General features: G+C 57.8%; 1 protein-coding gene across 2 annotated transcripts in view; it reads right to left on the reverse strand.

Annotated features, from left to right (window-relative positions):
* The window catches only part of RIMS3 (regulating synaptic membrane exocytosis 3), a 34,522-nt gene extending 17,363 nt beyond the window's left edge, over window positions 1–17,159 (reverse strand). Inside the window, exons 1-2 of one of the 2 annotated variants that reach the window (XM_056123096.1) lie at window positions 16,854–17,158; window positions 847–1,020 (exon numbers count right to left, since the gene is read on the reverse strand). The gene's annotated coding sequence lies outside the window, so the exon portion shown is untranslated. Of the gene's footprint in view, window positions 1–846; window positions 1,021–16,853 lie in introns of both variants that reach the window. The other variant, XM_056123097.1, reaches the window with a different exon arrangement.
* Window positions 17,160–17,630: the final 471 nt, after the last annotated feature.

Genomic DNA, 17,630 nt, shown 5'->3' on the forward strand with positions numbered 1-17,630 from the left:
AACACAGATCTCCCCTGCAGGGAGCAGAGCTATGGCCCCTACAGCCCAAACTGCACGGCGGCAGCTTCCTGCCAAGCGGCCCAGCAATATAATTGCTGCCTTTCTAGCTCTCCATGGTGGGTCTCAACTCCAGAATTCCAGGGCCTTAAGGGCTCCCCAAAACCTCTCTGGAATCCTTAAAACACCAGAACCCTCTGCTCTGTCAGACCACCCGAGGCTCCCTGGCCTCCCTGGCCATGTGTATAGCCTAAAAAAGAGACTTTTTGAGAATTAATGAGCCCAACCTTTCAATCTAGTCCCCCACCCTAGACCAACGGGGTCCGTCACATGCGGGGAAGGACTAGTGGGCTTGCAGGTAAGGCAATGACCGATGCCCACAGCCTCATGCTGGCAGATGTCGCTAATCCAGCTCTCTTTCCCATCAAGTTCACATCTAAACTCTGAATTCCTGTCCACTCAGCATCTCAGCACTCATGAGTGAGAACTGATCTGAAAGGCCAGAGAGATAATACAGGGGTCAAGGCACTTGCCTTGCATGCGCTGACCCCGGGTCTAATGCCCAGTACCACACACGATTCTTGGAGTCACACTCCCACCAGGAGTAAGCACTGAGCACCACTGGGTGTGACCCCAAACAAAAAACAACCAAACTATGAGTTGCAATCCATCTTTAAGTCTGAGTCTTTCATTTGGAAGAGAAGGAAATCGAGGTCCAGACTGGAAAGAGAGGACCAGGTGACAGAAAAAATGGGATGGCAACGCCAGAGTTCCAACTCAAGTCCCCACTTGCAAGCCCCACCTCTGTCAGATGCTTCCTCCCCATCCCCGGGCTCAAAGCAAACTCACCAAACTGATGAATCTGCTCGTGGGGTGCTGCATCCCAGGGGGCTCACCCCTCCCTATAGCTTGCCTCTCGGGCGTGCACTCAAGTCTTCAACTGGCTGCTGCCAAGATTCCAGCTTCCCAGAAAGGATGTGAAGGCAATCAGGGCAGCTCCCTGTAGGAGGTTATGTGATAAGTCTGGAAGGAAAGACGGGAACTCAGAGGAAGGACTAGAGAAGATGTTTGCCCCAGGACTTCCAGTTGCTTGTGGAGGAATGAAAGACTTTGAAGCGAGCTGTGTGACCTCAAGGAATCATGTAAGGCTTTGAGACTCTGGTTTTTCTTTTGCAAAATCATCCCAAGTGGGGCCGGAGAGAGAACACAGCAGTTAAGGCACTTGCCTTGCATGTGGTCTACCTGGGTTCGATCCCCAGCATCCCACAGGGTCCCTTGAGTACCACTAGGAGTCAACCCTGAACACACCAGGAGTAAGCCTTGAGCATAGCTGGGTATTCCCAACCCTCCAAGTCATCGAAACATCTGGACCCCTCATCCTGTCTTTTGACACTATTTTATTTGGCTTTATTTTTATTTGGGGGACCTCCCAAGCTACACCACCCACAGTGGTGCTTGGCCCAGCGGTTCAATGCTGAGACTCAGCCAGGTTGGCAGCCTGAAGGCTCACATGCCCAGCAAGCATCCCAGCTCTCTGAGGCCCAGTCCCTGCCTTTAGGAACTTGAATGGCAACTGCTGGTGCTGAAGTCCCACCCAACATTTTAAGACTTAACCTAGAAGGGTCTTGTCAAGGTCTAATTGCTAAGGAGCTCTAGCAATTATCCTAGATTATTCCAGTCCTATCCTTCCTTCCTCTGTCCTTTTCCTGACTAATGGGGGTATCTGGGTCCCTCCCCAGAACATTCTGTGACATGCCCAGGAGTCGAGGGACCAGAGATGGGGGGAGCTCCTGGCTCTGCTTCCAGCCCTGACCCTGAGCAGGTCATTCAGCTTCTCCGAGCCACCATTCACTCTTCTACGAAGGAGTCTGTGACCCCAGCCCAACTGCCCCAGCTGCATGGAGGAGGGATGAGGAGCAGGAAGTCCGTGAGGGACACAGCACAGCTCTGCAGGCAGCGACTCAGCTCAACGCCCGAGAGCTGCCACTTCTGAGCCTATGACGCAGGACAGTTTCCTTAACAAACCCCCTGAGCCGAGTGCCCCTCCTCTCTAAGCGGGGATAATGATGCCTGCCTTAGGATTTGTAGATGAAATATTACAAAGTAAGGATCGGTACGTGCCAAATGCTCAGTTGGGCAATTACATGGCTTCTGCTCATCACGGCGCCTTTGTAAACAGTGACGGCCTGGGCAGGTGTTCGTGCCCGGAGGACTGCAAGCAAGACAGGTGCAACCACTTGATGGGGGGAAGCGGGGTGCCAAACAGCAGCACCACCAACTCCCACCCGGGGGGCTCCCCCAGAGCCCAGGGGGCATGGAGAATTGGGGTTCCTGCACCCCAGTTGTGGCTGGAGCTAGTCTAGGAGGCTGGACTCTTCCCTTCCAGCACTTCTGCTCCTGGCCCCTTGAGGATGCTCAGTCTCGCATCTCGGACTCCCACCCCCCACTCCCACCCAGCTCCAAGGCCATTCTGTCCCTGTGAGCCACGTCAGAGGCCAGGGCTGCCGCCACCGACACAGGACAGGCTCCCTGGGAACAAGCTTTCCCTTCCTCACAGAGCGAGGGAGGTGGGTGGCCAGGCTGCGTGTGCCAGGAGAGGTGGGCTGAGTTGGGGGGGCACACCCAGCCCCAGCAGGGAGCACGGCACCAGCTGTCACACAACCTTTTTGCCCCCGCTCCCCTGCAAAGGCTCGGATGTGCAGAGCCCCGGGGCACACGAGCATTCACCCTGCTCACACACCAACCACACCACACAGCTGACACACTCAAACACACTCCCATGAGCAGTTATAAATAAGCACCCTCACCCCTCGGATATTCATCTTCAGAGGTACCTTGAGTGGCCACGCTGATGCCCACATGCATATAACACACACACACACACACACACACCATACCCATACCACACACACACAACACACCCACACCACACATACTACACCCCACACCCTCACACACACACCAACACACACATACATACACACCCTGCCCTTGGCCAGAGGCAGGAAGAACCCATCCCTTCCTTAGGCAGGGAAGTAGAGAGTGTCTTACCCAAATCTGTGGGTTCCCTGGCTCAGGCACACACACCATCAGCACTCGGAACAGGTGCTTATGTGAGCTTGAACACGCACGTGCACGCACGCACACACACCCAGGGATGCTCCAGCCCCCATCCCAGCCCCACGGGCCTCATCGCTGCAGGCTGGACAAAGGAGCTCAGGGGTGAGGCTGGTGGCGAGGAGATGAGGCTGGCAGGGAGCAGCTGCTGTCACCATGGCGACCGAGCTGACCCATTTCTCCACCCAGATCAGGCAATGGGGGTGAGGCAGCTTTGGGCAGGGAGAGACCCTCTCCCCGACCCTACAGCGATGGGGTGGTCCTAGAGGGTGAGCTGGTGACCAGAGAGGCCCTCCCCAGTCCTCTCCCGAGGGCCCCTGTGAGGCCTGGCCTTGTCCAGCATTGGAGGCTGGTCTGGAGGCTGCAGCAGCCCTGCACATTCTCTGGAAGCAAAACCCATGGCAGGGAAGGGAGCGGGGCGGCCAGGTCCACACCTGTGTCCCCAGACTCCAAGGACACAGGTCACCCAAAGTCAGTGAGGCAGAGCGGGGGGAGGCCCATCTCCTGATTCAAACCAGCTGGGGGACAGAACTTGCCCCACTCTCAGACTGGGGGCTGCTGGCCTGCCGTGCCTGCCTCCTGGGCAGTGTGTGTGTGTGTGTGTGTGTGTGTGTGTGTGTATGTGTGTGCACGTGCACACACGCACACGGGAGTGGGGGCTAGCATGTGTCTGCTGACAGCCAGGGGGCTCCTGAGGACAAGGCCATGCAGTTTCCCCCTGAACTGGGGACACAGAGGAACAGCACAGCCTTCAGACACTGAGTCTGGGAGGAGACAGCTCACAAAGCCGGATGAATCACCACACGCCAGCCTCCCAGAGCGCCCCATTTCCCCCAGGAACAACAAACTGCCCTGGCCAAGGCAAGCCAGGCGACCCTGTCACCCTGTGCTTGCGCTGTCCCCTGGCTCCTCAGAGGCACCCCCATGCCGTGCCGGGAGCCCCCCTCCAGCTGGCCCTGTCCTCATTGCCTGTGCCAGACAAAACCACATTAAAATGTCACTTTAAATGTCACTTCCTCGGAGCCCTCCCAGAAGACACGGGTCACCCGGTCTGTTCCCCCAAACTCAAGGCCCGAGTTGTATGCCCCCGTGAACATATGCTGGAGTTTTACCCTCCTACACCCATTAGAGACCCCTTGCTGGGCCATATATCCTGGCAGATGTGACTGATGGAGCTCATTCTGGAACAGGGTGGGTGCCTCCAACACAATGAACATTCTCAGGAAACCAAGGCAGGAGTCCTGGTAGCCCTGAGCCCCTCCTGCTGCGGCCTATGCCAGCTCAAACCTGACATCTTTGCTCTCTCAGATCCTCGGCACCCGGTGTGTGCCAGCCCCACAGCAAAAGTGGGTGGCGCCCCCAGCAGGCACCACGATGAGAAATGATGCATGAGCACTGAGGCAGGGGGAGTCCCCAGGCAAGTGCAGGGTGAACACCCCAACCAGGGCGTCCTCAAGCACCACAAGGAAAGGCTGGTGAGCGTCACGGGCATGTGTGCGGGCACGGCCACCACCATGCACCCCCTCTCACCCCCCACCACCACAGCCAGGCACGGGTGTGGGCCCTGGTCACGGCATCAGCATCCACCAAGGGGGCCAGGTGGAAAAAGTAGAAAAAAACAAAGGTCACGTGAAGGCAGGACACAGCGGGAGAAGCCAGGAGAGGTGGGGTGAGGCGGCACCAAGCCACACCAAGGGGCCCGGGGGATCACAGAAGCCACTCCCGCAGGAACTGATGTGCTGACACCTTGATTTTTTTTTCTTTTTGGGGTGACACCCAGCGATGCTCGGGGGTTACTCCTGGCTCTGCACTCAGAAATTACTCCTGGCAGTGCTTGGGGGACCATACGGGATGCTGGGAATCAAACCCGAGTGGGCCACGCGCAAGGCAAACGCCCTACCCGCTGTGCTGTCGCTCTAGCCCAACACCTTGATTTTGAACTCGAGTCTTAAGAGTCATCAGCAAATCAGTTCTGATTGTCTTCAGCCTCGTCCCCGCCCTGCGCTGTGAGAACGGCTGTTCCTCATTAGTAGGGTTCTCCACTCACATCCAACCCACCCGCCCCCACCCCCACTCCTGCCAAACAGGAGTCACTGCGAATTCATCACTCCCCAGTGTCCTGCCCAACACAGGTCTGGCACCCAGCAGGGCTCTGTAAATATTTGTTGACTGAATGAACAAAAATTTAAATAAACATTACGTTATTTATAGCTGGATAGTAGAATTGTGAGTCATTTTTCTTTTCTTCGTGGGACAGATTGTGTTTTCTAAAGTTGCCACTCCACTAACTGGATTCATGTTATAATAAAAAAAAAAACAATTTAAAAAAAATTTTTTTTTACTTTTCAATTCGTAAATTCAAGGCGTGTATTCTGTGAAGAGGGAAAACTTCTGCCAGATGCTCCCTTGCTGCCGGTTTTGATTGATCCATCGATCCTGCCTCGTGTCATGAGAGTGCTTTTCTGGAGTCAGAATGACAGAATGTGAGAGCCAGGGCCTTGCGGCTGACATTCCGGGAGGGGAGGCAGAGATGGCGCCAGCAGCCTCACGCACTCCAGCACCTGGGACCCAACCAGAGGTGGGTGCTCACCTCCACTTGAGAAGCCCACCAGCCCAGGGCCCACAGCAGCCTCCAAACAGAAGCCAGAGGCTGTCCTGCATGAATGCACTGGCCGGTGTTTCTCAAACCAAAATGGCACCCTGAATTCCAGGGGCCTTGCTGAAATGCCAGCTCCCAGAGGTGGCCCTGGTTTCTGCATTTCCTAGGGGAGCTCCTAGGCGAGGTCCCTGTGGCGTGGCTGGTTTGCGGGTCGACGGGGGAAATATCAAATGCCCCGGTTATTTTTGTGGAAGGAACAGATCCTTTGTGATGGACAGACCAGAGACACATCAAGAGAAGTATGTTGCACAGTATCTCAAGAGTAAGTGAGATTTGGCGAGGCTGAGGTGGTGGGGAAAGGGGGCAGCTGGGGCTGAGGGTGCGGCTCGGTGGTGGAGCACCTGCCTTGCAGGTGTGAGGCTCTGGATTCCATTCCTGGTAACACCACCACCCCCAGAAAAGATGGGCAAGTCGCTGAGAAGGTTCCGATAGGATGATGATGATGATGTGAGCACTGCGGCTGGAGACTGGCGGGGCAGCCCTGGAAGCCCGAGTGGATGGCAGGACTAACCCGCACCCTGCGGGCAGAGATATGAGCCGGACAGGAGCTGCCCAGGTCAGGCTGACACCAACCAGCAGAGTCCGAAGGCAGCAGGACAGGGGTGGGGAAGAAGGGCTGCAACCACCTCAGGAGGGATGGGATGAAGAGGGGTGTCCATGGGTCTGGAGGGGATCGGAGGCTGCCAGAGGTTAGTCACGGGACAAAGTCATGGAGGGGGTGGGGATGTACAGGATGGTGGCGGCTGAGAGGTGCCAGCATCAATGTGCTGAGGGTGCTGGGGCAGAGGGTGGCTGAGTCTGCGAGGACAGTGGGGTGAGTCAGTGCGTGGAAGAAGAGGGCAGCTCCCAAGGGGGGGCGGCAGGCAGGTGAGCAGCACCCCCAAGTGGGCAGTTACCCAGAGAAAGCGAGGGGAGAGAAGGGCAGGAAAAGGGGCCAGTCAGGAAGAGGGAGGAGCAGGTAGTGAGGTAATCCACAGTGAGGGAGGAGGGAAGCAGATACATGGGCGTGGGGAAAGCGCAGGGGCCAGGGAGATAGCACAGTGGTTAGAGTCCATATAAAACATGCCAGCGACCCTGGGTGAACCCCTGGCAGCACATGACCCACCCCAGCCTCACCTGCACCCTCCAGCCAGGTTGACTGAGAACTGCTCGGAGTGACTCCCAAGCTCTCCAAATGCAGGTGAGAGCACCCCCTAGAAAGCAAGGAAACTCTGAAGTGTCAGAAGTACAGAGACAGCCCACCTGATGCCCTGCCTAGCCTGCCACACAGGACCCAGGAAGCCTAGGCAGAGCAGGGTGCCAGCGTGGGGGGAAGGGAAAAGCCCGAGAGAAAGAACACGGGGCTGAATAGAGCAGAGTTCACATGGATAGGAAACGGGGTCAGAGCTGCAGGGAAGCTGGGCCCCCAAGGCCCCAGGCTCCCGGTCACTTATTACAGCTCATTCCTGGCTGCCGAAATAAGTTGGAGGCCCCTGTAGGATGCAGGGTTTGGCGCCCCGGCAGGCTGCAGAGGCCCAGGGCAGAGCAGAGAAGGCTGGGGAGGAGGTGTTTGGAGTCACACCTGATCGCCCGTGAGCCTCTACCTGGTCATCCAAGCGAGCTGTGAGAGCCAGCAGGGACCCCAGGCCATCACATAACAAAGGACCCCTGCAAACCCAGCCCTGGATCCTCACAAAATACTCCCCGGAGCTCCTAGCCTCGCCTCCTGTGTGGGGCGCCACATGCCGCAGAGGCAGGCTCACCTTCGGAGGCAGGGGCCCAGCCCAGGGTGCGGGGATGGACGCCCCCCACACACCCCGCCAGCCCTACCCCGCCCAGCCTGCGCCCACACCCCGCCCCGGAGACGCGGCAGCACCACGGACAGCGCCGCCCGCCTGCCCCGGGCGATCAATATTTCAAGCCCAGGGAAGGGGCTCGGGTTACCAGGCCCGTAGCCAAGCCGGAAGGCGCCGCCCCTCCCAGCCCCCCCACCCCGAACCCCTTCCTCGCCAAGCAGCACTGCAGCCTTCAGATGCCGCGCCTTCCCGGCACACCCTTCCCCTCCCCTTTCTGGAGCACAAAGACACACATGCACGCCGCACACCTTCACCCAGCCACTCAGACACACCCCGCGGCCAGACACGCGCGGTGCAAAGGCCCGAGACACACAGCACACCACGCCCAGGCCAGCGACAGAAGAGCCACGGCGCACACATGCGCGCGCACCATATGCCTCCGCGGCACGTGGGGCCGCCTTCATACAGACAGACACACATGCTCAGGGCGCGCAGTCACAGCAGACACCCACCTGCACAGAACCTCAGGCAGCGCTTGGAGGCACTGTGATCACACAAGCATGGGCGCGCATACACACACACACACACACACACACACAATGTCCTCAGCAGATACATCACTCAGAACTGCATATGCATATACATACAAATCTAAACTCTCCCTTCCTCTCACCCACACACACCCTCAGACTTGTACCAGGATTACACCAGGCCCTACCACCCAACCTCCGCCATCCTGGAGCTCAGGCTGGCCTGTCCACTGTCCCGCCAGGGGCAGGAGGGGCCTGTCCTTGCATAAATCCACTGTGACAAATCCCAGGGGCAGTAGGTCAGCAGCACAGAAGGCTGGGGAGAGGGGACTTGGGAGACCCCCTCTAACCTCCTGATTTTACCATTCCCTGAGCCTCAGGTTCTGGGGTGAGGTCTTGCCTTTCTTTGGGACTTCCCCAGGTTCTGTGGGTGCTGCTGTGTATGGAAACCAGAACTAGAATCTGCAGCTCCTACTCCTTTCAGGAGGTGCCCAGTCCCGTCTCCGAGCTTGGGAGGCACCGTCCTCCCCCACCCCCACCATCTAGATCCCCAACAGACGGGGGTCCATGGCCCAAGTTCTCTGCAGTACAACCATGGCAGGACTCCCTGGGAGTTGAGAGAGAGGAGCAGGCCGACACAAGACAGGACCCACACACAGTTTCCAGGCAGGTGAAAGAGGCACTCCCGGTTACCCAGGCCAACAGTTCACATCTCTCATCTCTGGGACCCCATAGCGCTTCCCAGCTTGACATTACCCCCATAACAATGTGGGCCCCCTTGAAGATTTCTGCTAAATATGCACTGCGGTCGTTTAGTCACTCTCCAGGACGACACTTTGAACTTACCTACATTGATTTAATAGAATGTTGGTGGTACAACTATGAACGGGCACCAATTCGCTTTTAATCAAAGGGAAATGACGAAAACATGAATGAGCCGAACTCGACAGGCTGACCTCGTCACAGGGCACTTCACTCAAGTGCTCTTGGGAGATCCTTTGTCTTCACCAGCACAGGACTGTGGCAGAAGTGGACGACTCACTAAACACGCTGATCATAGTACTTTTGAGTATCAAGCATTTTTAACTAAGGTGTTTTACGTTTTTATTCTTTTGGGGGGTAGGGTACTCAGCAGTGCTGGGGGTTTACGCCAGCGTTTGCACTCAGGGATCACTCCTGGCAGGCTCAGGGTACCATATGGGGTGCCAGGGATCTAATCCAGGCTGGTTGGGGGCAAGGCAAATGCCCTACCCACTGTACTATCGCTTCGGCCCAAATATTTTGTTCCTTGAATAACCTACCACACTTCATAGACCAGAGTACAGTAGAAGAATAACTTATATGGGACGGAGAGCCACAGAATCCCTGTGACTTGCTTGATTGCAACATTCGTCTGTTGCCAACAATGAAGCCTGCAGTCTCTCCAAGGTGTGCTGGATCATGAAGAATCAGCTCTATGGAGTTGTCAGCCAAGAACCCTTTGCTAGAAGGCGAGGGTGGCGAGCACTGGAAAGTTAGACACACTAGCATTGCTCTCACACGCTTCCAGGGACAAGCCTGAGCTTGACAGAGATGAAAAAGTACCAATTTTCTTACTATGGGAGCTAATGCCGGGAAATGGCCAGAAATGACACTGGGTCTCCCTGATGGTCCCATGCCTGGTGCTGGGACACTCTAGGCTTATCTACCTCCCACAGGAGCTTGGGCACAGCCACCAGCTGGCGCCCCAATTCCACACTTCACTCTGGTAATGACGACTATAAATTGCTCCGTTTCCTCCTATTCGAGATCTACCCACCATGAAATATAAGCCTCACTGACAGGCAGGAGGCTGTATAGGGAGGATGGTGATCTGGTATCAGTTCTTAAGGCCCATTTTTGAGTTTGGTTCGGTTTGGGTTTTTGAGCCACCCCCGGCAATGCTCAGGGGTTACTCCTAGCTCTGTGCTCAGGAATTACTCCTTGGCAGAACCATGTGGAAATGTCAGAACAATGTGGGATCGAACACCAGTTGGCTGTGTGCAAGACAAAGAGCCTACCTATGGTATTACCTTTCCAGCCTCCTTATGATCTTTTTTATTCCCCCAAAGGAAAATGACGAGTTAGAAGTTGAGGTTTAAGAGTTATGGTATGTGTCCCTAGCCTGAAAACGGGACCTTTCTGAACCCATTTTCTTGTCTGTAAAATGGGGGATCATGGAAAGCTATTTTGGAGGGTGTGAGGGTTAAATGACATAATATATGTATGTGCATAGTGGCTGATAAGTACTCCAAAAATGTCTTCTACTAGGGAAGTAGAAAGTAAAAAAAGCAATATTGGTTAAAAAACAAAAAAGATGAACTGGGGGCCAGGGGGAGGAGAAATCATGGCATGGTTGTTTATTGAGAAAAGGAAATGAGGTCAGCTTTAGAGAATTAATAAAATGCTGGTAGGAAAATGGTCCTGACTGTTCCCCTCCTCCTCTCCCCTCTCGCGCCTTTCTAAAGAGAAGAGAGAAAACTCAGTGTCTCATCTCTACCTCTCTGCTTGAGCCTCTGAATGAACATCTGACGGGTTCTTCAGAACCAGCCCTGCCTCCCCTTTATGCCACAGTGCCCGGTCTGTTTTCTCACATAGAGCACTGGCGGTCAGTCTCCCACCACACCCACCCCTGGCGCTCGAAGATTCTCGAAGATGCCTTTTAACATCGTTTTGCTCAGACACCAAAGACCCCTTTCTTCGAGGTCAAGAGCCTGTCTGCCAGTCCTCTCTGTGACCCTTCCCAACAGTTGTGAGGGAAAGGGTGGGCCCCTGACCCACTGAGAGCCAATCAGATCCTCCCCTGAGAGTTTGGATTAGATCTACCATGCCCAGCACGCTATCTCGGAACTTGCTGGAACCAAACGAGAGGATGCCGGAAGCGTAGGAAGGTCCGTGTCCAGAAAAGCAGAGAGGCTGAGTTGGTGGGGACACAGAGGTTCATAGGAACAGCTGGGCCCAGACACCTGCTCCTTCCATTCCTCCTGCCCTTCCAAGATTTAGCTCCTGGAGATTGATAAGCTTTCTGTCCCTCAGTTCCCAGGAATCCCTCGGTCCCCCCAAATAAACCCTTATTTTTTTTTTATGACGAAGCTGGCTTGAATGGGTATCTGTATACCAGCGAAGGCCTAATTTAGGAAGTGGAGCGCAGAGATGAATACTCAAGGGCTGCATCACGGCTGAGGCTGTCCTGGTCTCTCTACTGCTGGGGAGACTGGAGGAGGAGAGGAAGGCAGCAGGGGAGTGGCCGAGGGAGTGCTCCAGGAGGGTGGGAGGGCTGAGCCTGGGCTTCACCGGCGAAGGTGGAATGTCTCCAGGGAGAGAGAGGTGAGCTGGACAGGGGACAGCGAGGGCAGAGGCCCAGGGCCCTCCTGTGGGAGAGGAAGTGCTGTGAGTTCAAAGTGTGGTGGGCCAGCAGGGAGAAGAGGCTGGCGAGTGCTTGGGCACAGATCACAGAGGGCTTTGAAGACCATGCTCAGAGGCACAGGCCTCTTCCTGTTGGCCGTGGGGCGCAACTGAAGTATTTTAAGTAGCTGCGGGTGACAGGGTCAGTTCTGTATTTTAGAAAGATCACAGAACCCAGGAAGGGCTGGGGTAAGCAGGACTTGGCCACTCTGGGGTGACGTGCCTGAGGAAGAAGTACAAGGTCCTAGGAAGGAGTTAGTTGGCTTTGGCTTCCGGTTTTCGGGCTTGCTACAGAAATGACACTGCACAGAGCTGGTGTCTCTGTGAAGGAGAAGTCCCAAGTGGCTTCCAAGAGGAGGAGACAACTTGGGGGAAAGGAAGCCCTGAGGTCCAGGATGAGGGAGCTTGTTATGAAATGCAACACAAGGGCTGGAGAGAGTGGACAACAGCAGGTAGGACACTTGCCTTGCATGCGGCAAACCCGGGTTCAATCTCTGGCATCCCCTATGGCCTCCCGAGCACCACCAGGAGCGATTCCCGAGTGCAGAGCCGCCAGTAACCCGTGAGCATCATCAGCGGGTGTGGCCCCCAAAACTTTTTTTAAAAAATGCAACACAAAAAGGTGCGCAAGGACTGGCTTGGCTGGGGAGGCTATCCTGCAGGCCAGCTCTGATTCCAAAAACTACTGGACAGTGTGAAGCTGCACATCCACATTTTCATCTTTCGAAGAACACGGGCTGCAGTGAGTACCAGCAAGCAAAGGGGGGGAGGGGCAAAGCAGCAAGGCAAGGAGAAGAGTTGCCGAGGCCCCGCGAGGAGTGAGGAGAGAGCTCACCGCGAGGGGCAGTGGGAGCGGGAGACAGAGAGGCTGGGGGCAGGGGGGCCAGTGGACAAAGAGGGGGAGGCTCGGGCGCCACGGAGCTGGGCTGCAGGCTGTGGGGGTGCGGGAGGGGGAGGAGGTGTCCAGGAGAACTCGCAGCGTTCCAGCTTGAGCAAGTGGGCGGCTGGTGGCAGAGATGAGCCAGGGACGCTGGCGGCAGCGCAGGTGCCAGCGGCAGAGCGGGGATCTGGACCCAGGCCGGCTGTGAGGCATCTAAAAGTGGGCCCGGAAGCAGTGCGCCCTGCAGCCACGTGCCCAGAAGGGCGAAGGTTGCGAGTGGGATCAGCCCTGGGGAGGGGGCAGGAGACGGGGAGCACCAGGGCCTGAGGGCAGGATGACTCCAGGCTCTGGGCTTGGGAAAGCAGAACCCTGAAACTCAGGCTCGTCCCAGCCAAGCAGCCTCTGGCTTTGGCTCCACCTCCCCTGGCCTGGCACCCTGTAGGGCATTACCCAGGTGAGGAGTCACTCCCCCTCCCCGCCCCAGCCCCTTGGCCAGGACCCGTCTCTTCATCCTCCGGGGCACCACGTCTTCCTTCAGACCAGCTCCAGGGCCACTCTTAGAGGAGGCGTCCGCACTGCGGCCAGTTGGGGTTTGAATTCCAGAGCTATTTGATAGCTCTAAGACTTTGGCCAAGAAACGGAACGACACTCTCCTCCCCTCAGCAGCGGAAATCCTATGAGTGCCTCCCTCCTTGGTCTGTTTGAAGATGCGCCTGCCTGCAAATTGCGGTGCACACAGTCAGCGCTGAATAAATGTTCCTATTATTAACAAGCCGTCCACCTGGGACAGTCAGTCATGCCCTCCTCCTTAGTCCTTCTCCACTTGAGGACTGTCTGCAGGTGTCTTTTCTTCACCTTCCGACCCTGACCCATTTTGGGGGGCCATATACAAGGTAGGATCCAGTGCTAAATGAAAACGTGGGGTCTCTTGTGGAAAATGAATCAGAATTACAAGGTGTTGAGAGAAGAATGTCACATCAAGCAGGGGTCCTGATTGAGGCCGCCCCAACACAGAGGAAACCAGCCCTGGGTCTGGCTTCAGGCAGAGTAGGTGTCAGCCCTGAGGCCACCGTCAAAATGCCAGCTGATGGGAGCTTGGGGCTTGGTGATTTCCATCTGGCATTTCCTTTGATCCTCGCTACAGAGATGACATCACCCCATTTTACAGCCCAGGACATGAAGGGCCAGAGGAGGGCCAGAGTGACTTGGGAGTGGGATGACCTGGGGTCACCCACCTCAGGAACTGTCCAGCAGGGGTGAGAACTCAGGCCAGCCTGATGCCAGATCTCTGCCTCTTGCTCTCTGGCTCCCCAGGGAGGCAGGGAGAGTTTGGCCCCTAGGGACGAGCTGTGTCAACAAGGCACAGCCCAGAGAGAGAGAGAGAGCAGCGGATGGGGACCAGCCCCTCCCTCTGGGACGAGCCACATAAACAACTGGCTCCCAGGGACCAGACTGCTGCACAGGGAAGGGTGGGACCGGAGGGCAAAAGGTCACTCCTGAGAAGGCTCTGCCCGAGGGCCACACAATCCAGTCATGTGGCAATCCCATGCGTCTTGGGAGCTGCCCTGGGTCTCCGGCAAGCTCCCACGTCTTATGTGTCCGGCTGCCACCTGCCCACCCTGCCCTCGTCCCAGACCAGGCCTGACCCCATACCAAGGCCTTAGCACCTCCTTCCCCTTCCTTTGTATTCCCCACTCCTGACAGCCCAGGGTCCCTGAATCTTTCCCTTCAATAATATAATGACCTGTTCTGGCTTTCTGCAGGCTGGAAGGGGGCTCCCTGGGCTGGAGCAGTTTGGTCACAGGGCTATACCCACCGGGATCTGGGAGACCGAGGCATCTTCTGAAATGGGGGCGGGAGGGATTCCCACCCCTCCCATCTCTGCCCTTTACCCTGTCTCCAGTGGCAGAGCTCTGGGTATGAGACTCCTGCAAGGAGAAGTGTGACCACATAGAATATACCCTCCAGCTGCTAGCCCCGGGCTGGGCACTGAACGTCCAGTTACTACCTTTAATCCCCAAGCACCTTCCAGAAGGCGTGCCAATGTTTCCAGTTTTCCAGAGGGGTCTGCGGCATGGGAGTTGGGGTCACCTGTCTGAGGTGGTAACAGAGTCCAGAAGGGGAGCATGTGTTATCTCAGCCCAGGTTTTGCTGATGCCCAAGTACCAGGTGGCCTCGGCGTCCAGAGAGTCTCCCTTCCCAGACAGCTGCCTTGCTCGGAAACCCAAACCCACTCCCCCATGGAGGAGGCAGCTCCTCTGTCAGGGAGAGGCCTGAGAAGTCGCCTCTCCCCAGGGCACCAAAATGCCAGGGCGGGAGAACTCCACCCCCAGACACCCCCACTGTCAGCAAAACGCTGCGACCACGGCTCCTCCTGAACCCCAAGTCCACACAAGGTCGGTGTGAGAGCTACCCTGCCCCACCTCGGCCCGTTCCATGGGCTGGGGGCACACGGGTGCGGTCAGACTCCTCCAGGGCAGTGCTCCCGGGTGGGGTGGGAGAGTCACTGGGCCTTTGCTGCAGCCTGGGGGAGGCGGCTGCGGCTGGGGAGTGGGGCAGACTGGGGTGAGAGTTCTCACATGGCACTAATGAAATCAACCACCAGCTTGCCCCCCCTCCCCAGGGACCCTCCAGGCTCCAGCTGATGCAATGCCCAGGCCAGATAATTGTTTTCTTCCCTCCTTAAAGGGCCAGCGGCTCTGGCAGCTGCAGACACCACCCCGACCCCGACCCCGACAGACCCCCGCAGGGCTTAGCTCCGGGTTAGGGATAGAGGGAGCCAGAAAGTAGCAGCTCAAGCCTGGGTTCCAGAGTTAAATCCATGCTGTCCAGGGACCAGAAGTGCCCGTGAGCAAGGCGGGAGGGAGACACGCTAGTTAAGTAAGACACAGACGGTACTTGCGGGCCCACAGAGACCACGGGCCCCAGGGAAGGAACCTTGGTCCCGACTGGGTCCTCAGCCTGGCTCCTGCCTGCTGTCCCATCAGGCCCCGGGCACAGAGGTTGCTCCTGTGCTCAGCAGTTATCAGCTCCCCTGAGTGCGAGGCCTCGCCTTCAGAAGCACCATTTCATTCACTTGTCACCACAAACCCAGCTGGATCTGTTTCACGGAAGGAGGCTCAGAGAGAGCAAGTGATTTCTGTAATACACACAGCCAGAAAGTGGTAGGGCCTGGCCTGGGAGCTAAGTTTGCTGAACTCCGGGCTTCATCTCCTGGCAGATAGTGGATAGGTGTGGAACCTCAGGCCTGGAGGTCCCCAAGTCAGCAGCCTGGCATGAAGACAAGGGAAGGGGGGGCTCTAAAGGCCCCTGAAAATTAGCTCTGAAAGACATGGTGCTTGGCTTAAGCACAGGCTTCACAAACCCCTTCCCCAACACCCCCCTACAGAGAATGTCCCATTAGGCTGCCCACATGCCCCTAGGGACAGTTGGCAACTGCCTGATTACAGACTAATTGGTAGCTGGCAGTAACAGTGGGGCTGCCTAGTTAACCCTTTGGTGACCAAGCAGAGCCCAGAATGGCCCTTTCTTTACCACCTCAGCCCCAACCCATGAATCATGAAGTCATCAAGGGCAGAGGACAGCCCCGAGGGGACAGCAGCCCTCCCCCCTGCCCCATGCCCAGAATGACCCTGAGGAGCAACAGTAGAGACATTCACTAGGGCTCCCTGGCACTAAAGAGACATGTCCAAATAGACCCAGGGCAGGGCAGCAATGCCACCAGCATAGAGTCCGGGTCTTGGGTCTGGCACAGCCCACCCTATCAGAGTGCATAGGGGTCTGTCTGCCTTGTGTTCGCAGGCCTGAGACTGGGACGAAACCCCCTGCCCTGGGCTGGGTGCCCCAAGAAAGGGACAGGAGCTGGGCTTAGGCGACTGGCAGTCAGCCTCCTCCTGAATGGGGGGGTGGCAGGCTGCCCAGGAGGGGTATGCCAAGCCTCCCCGAGCCCACCCTCCCCAGCCCAGCAGGCCCCCTCCCATGCCCGGGCTGGAGTGAGCACCACCCAGTCTGCATCACGGTGGGCCGCCTTGGGCACCACAATGGTGTCTGATTGGGAGAAGAGTGGCAGCTTCTCACCCCGGGCTCAGGCAGGAGAGAGCAAGGCGGGCTGGCTTCCAGCTCCCTTTCCAGGAGGCATCTGAAGCACTTTCCAAAAATGCCACGCGAGACAGGGCTGCTGGGGCTCAGGGCCCCAGGTGCTCGGAGCATCAGCAAAGAACTCACGACTCGGAGGTTCCCCGGCCCCATTCTCCAGGCGTCCAAATGTCCCAGGTCCCCCTCTCGTCCCTCACCCCCCACCGGGAGCATCGCATCAACACCGCCCGTGCAGCCCCGCCGGCCCCCGCCCCAGCACCCCGCAGACCCTACGTGGCGCCTCACGTCCAGAGCCCCCTCCCCCTTCCCGCGGTCCCCGGGCCTCCGCAGCCCCCTCCTCACGTCCACTCCCAGCCCAGCCAGGCCTGCAGACTTACCCCGAGGTGAGGCCGGGGTCCAGGCCGGGAGGGTTCTCCGCCCGCCCGGGCGGCTCCTCAAGGCGGGGCAGGTGCTGCCCCAGGACCCCGCCCCGCGGACCCGGCGGTAGGCGCGGCCGGCCCGGGGCCAGGCGGGCGGCGGACTCCGAGGGGGTAGGGGCGCGGGGCGGGGAGGGGCGGCGAGAGAGGCTCACGGGGGCATCACCCGCCACCGGGCCGGGCAGCTCCGCTCCGCCCGCCGGCGCTGCCCGCTCCGCAGCCGCCACCGCTCTCGGCCGCCGCCGGGTGCAAAGCCCGAGCCCCGGCCGGCGGGAGGCGAGGAGGGAGGCGGGGCCAGCCGGGGGCGGGGCCTTGGGGGCGGGGCCTCGGCCGGGAAGGCGCCGCGGGGCGGGGCCTCTGGCGGTGGGCGGGGCCTGGGGAGAGGGCGAGACGGGGTTAGCCGGGCTGGCGGTCGCTTATGCTAATAAGGTCCCGAGGGGGCGGGGTCTAAGATGACTCCGGCTCCAGCAGGTCCCAGGAGAAGCAGCTCGGGTCTCTGGCCTGGGGGGCCCCGCCTCTCCATCACTACCGTCGTCGGTTCTTTTTCAATCCTTCCTAACTCTTTGGGTCCCCTCCCAGCGCCTCACTGACACCCTGGTTCACTCTCATCCTGAACCACATCCCAAACCCTCAGATGATGAGAGAAGAAGGAAAGGATTTCCAAACGTCAAATCCCGCTTACAGATGGGAAAAAACTGAAGCCCTAAGCAGAGAGAAAACACTTGCCCAAATGCCTGC

This window comes from Sorex fumeus, unplaced genomic scaffold (assembly GCF_029834395.1).
Source record: "Sorex fumeus unplaced genomic scaffold, SorFum_2.1 ptg000047l, whole genome shotgun sequence".
In the NCBI taxonomy this organism is placed as follows: Eukaryota; Metazoa; Chordata; class Mammalia; order Eulipotyphla; family Soricidae; genus Sorex; species Sorex fumeus.